This window comes from Delphinapterus leucas, chromosome 17, assembly GCF_059928025.1.
Source record: "Delphinapterus leucas isolate spDelLeu-1000000601 "Yukka" chromosome 17, BTC_Dleu_Yukka2, whole genome shotgun sequence".
In the NCBI taxonomy this organism is placed as follows: Eukaryota; Metazoa; Chordata; class Mammalia; order Artiodactyla; family Monodontidae; genus Delphinapterus; species Delphinapterus leucas.
This window is the reverse complement of record NC_143145.1, coordinates 20,862,030-20,865,472: the sequence shown is the minus strand read 5'-3', so window position 1 is coordinate 20,865,472 and position 3,443 is coordinate 20,862,030.

The following is a 3,443-nucleotide window of genomic DNA, read 5'->3' as shown; positions in this document are numbered from 1 at the left end:
GCGTGTCCGGAGCCTGTGCTCCGCAGCGGAAGAGGCCACAGCAGTGAGAGGCCCGCATACCACAAAAAAAAAAAAAAAAAAAAGACAACCAAATTTAAAAATGAGCAAAGGATTTGAATATTTTCATAACAAGATACACAATGGGCCAATAGGCACATGAAAAGATGTTCAACACAATACTCACTGGAGAAATGCAAAACCACAATGAGATACCACTTCACACTCACTCTGGCTATGATAAAAAAGACAGGAAGTAACAGGTGTTGGTGAGACTATAGAGAAATTGGGACCCTCATGAATTGCTGGTGGGAATGTAAAATGGTAGAGCTGCTTTGAAAAACAGTTTGGCAATTCCTCAAAAAGTTAAACATGGAATTACATAAGACCCAGCAAGTCTACTCCTAGGTACATACCCAAGATAGTTGGGTATATGTAAGTTTAAACATATACACCCTTATACACCCTTGGATATATACAGATATAAACATATGTCCGTTCAAAAACTTGTTTATGAATGTTCATAAAACCACTATTCATAGTAGCCAAAAGGTTGAAATAACCCAAATGTCTATCAACTGATGAATGAAAAACAAAAGGTAGTATAGCCATACATGGAATATTATTTGAACATGAAAAAGATTAAGGACTGATACTTGCTACAGCATAGATGAAGCTTGAAAACATTATGCAAAGCGAAAAAAACCAGTCTCAAAAGGCCACATATTGTATGATTCCATTTATATGTAACGTCCCGAATAGGCGAACCCTTAGTGAGAAAGTAGGTTAGTGGTTGCCAGGGGCTGAGGGGAGGGAAACGTGGGGCATCACTGCCAGTAGCTGCAGGGTTTCTTTCTGGGGTAATGAAAATGTTCTGGAATTAGTGATGATGGTTGCACATATTTGTGACTACACTAAAGAAAACTTTAGTGAATTGTCCACTTTAAAATGGTGGACTTTGTGGTATGTGAATTATATTTCAATTTTAAAAATCAACCTTTGGCTTATTGATCCTCTCTATTATGTGTGTGTTTTCTATTTCATTAATTACCACTCCAATCTTCATTCTGCTGTTTTTTTTCTAATTCCTTAAGTTAGAAACCTAGTTCGTTATGTCTGAGCCCTCATTATTATTTTTCCTTCCAGAGCATTTTATTGATTTGATTTATATTTACATTTTTATTGGATTATAGTTGATTTACAATATTGTGTTAGTTTCAAGTGTACAGCAAAGTGATTCAGTTATATATGTATTTTTCAGGTTATTTTCCATTATAGTTTATTACAAGATGTCGAATATAGTTCCCTGTGCTACACAGTAAATCCTTGTTGCTTATCTCTTTTATGTATAGTAGTTTGTATCTGTTAATCCCATACTTCAAATTTATCCTCACCCCTCCCTTTCTCTTTTGGTAACTGTAAGTTTGTTTTCTATGTCTGTGAGTCTATTTCTGTTGTGTATATAGATTCATTTGAATTACTTTTTAGATTCCACATATAAGTGATACATAATATTTGTGTTTCTCAATACTTCACTTAGTATAATGTTCTCTAGGTCCATCCATGTTGCTGCAAATGGCTATATTTCATTCTTTTTTATGGCTGTTCTTAAGCCAGTCATCTGTGGATGGGAACTTGGGTTGTTTCCATTTCCAGCTATTATAAATAGTGCTGCTATGAACATTAGGGTGCATGTATCTTTTGAATTAGATTCTGTCTTTTCCAGATATAGGCCCAGGAGTGGGATTGCCAGATCATACGGTAGCTCTATTTTTAGTTTTTTAAGTAACCTCTATACTGTTTTCCATAGTGGCTGCACAAATTTACATTTCCACCAACAGTGTAGAAGGGTTCCTTTTTCTCCACACCCTTTCCAGCGTGTATTATTTGTAGACTTTTTGATGCTGGCCATTCTGACCAGTGTGAGATAATACCTCACTGTGGTTTTGATTTGCATTTCTCTAATAATTAGTGATGTTGAGCATCTTTTCATGTGCCTGTTGGCCACCTATATGTCTTCTTTGGAGAAATGTCTATTTAGGTCTTCTGCCCATATTTTGATTGGGTTTTTTTTTTATATTGAGTTGTATGAACTGTTTGTATATTTTGGATATTAATCCCTTGTTGGTCACGTCATTTGCAAATATTTTCTCCAATTCCATAAGTTGTCTTTTATTTTTGTTGATGGTTTCCTTTGCTGTGCAAAAGCTTTTAAGTTTGATTAGTTCCCATTTGTTTATTTTTGCTTTTATTTCTTTTGCCTTGGGAGACTGATCTAAGAAAATATTGATATGATTTATGTCTGAGAATGTCTTGCCTATGTTCTCTTCTAGGAGTTTTATCGTGTCATGTTTTATATTTAGGTCTTTAAACCATTTTGAGTTTTTGTATATGGTGTGAGGGAGTGTTCTAATTTCATTGATTTACATGTAGCTGTTGGCTTTCCCAGCACCACTTGTTGAAGAGACTGCCTTTTCTCCATTGTATATTCTTGCCTCCTTTCTCATAGATTAATTGACAATAGCTGTATGGGTTTATTTCTGGATCCCTCATTGTTTTTAATGTTAATATTTAAGGTGATATTTTTTCCTATAAATACTGTTTTAAGCTGCTAGCACACATCTTGATAATTAGTATTTTAATTATTATGCAGTTTTGAGTACATTCTAATTTTCATCATTATTTATTCTTGTTACCTGTGTTGTTTTAAAAATGTGTTTTTAAACTTCCGAGCTTATAGCTTTTTTCTCATTATTACTACTTATGCTAAATTTTTAACCTAATTGCAATTTTGTCAGAGAATGCAGTTTGCACAATACTATTTTAGTCAGCTACTTGATAGGATGAGAAGTTTTAAAATCTCAATGGCTTGACACACACACAAAAAGTTTCTCACATCAAGCTACTGGTCAGTGGACTCTCCCGAGTGGCTCTCCTCCAAGTAACAACTCAGGGATCCAGGCAACGTCTAGTAGCTTTGCCACCCAGGGCCTCACTGGACACCCTGCTACACTGAGCTGGCTGATGAATAAAGAGAGAGTGGGTAGAGGTCATATAGGATATGTTCAGGGGTCAGGGCTGAAAACAGCATAATCACTTTCACCTACTTTTCTTTGACCAGAGCTAATTCCATATTCCCATCTAGGTACAAGGGGACTGTAAAACGTAGTTTAGCTGTGGACCCAGGAAAAGGAAGCATACTTAGCGAACATCTAGCTAATCTTTGCCACAGATGCCCATCCTTGTAAATCTGTTGAAACTAATTTTGTGGCTTAGCCATGGAAAATTTCATCAATCTTTTATGTTTAATTGGAAATAATACATATTCTGCAGTTGTTGGATACAGTGTTCTATACCTGTTCTATCAGGTTTCATTCAGTCTTCAACACCCTTACCGATTTTTTTTTATGTGCTTGTTCTGACAACTGAGAAAAAATATTAAAATT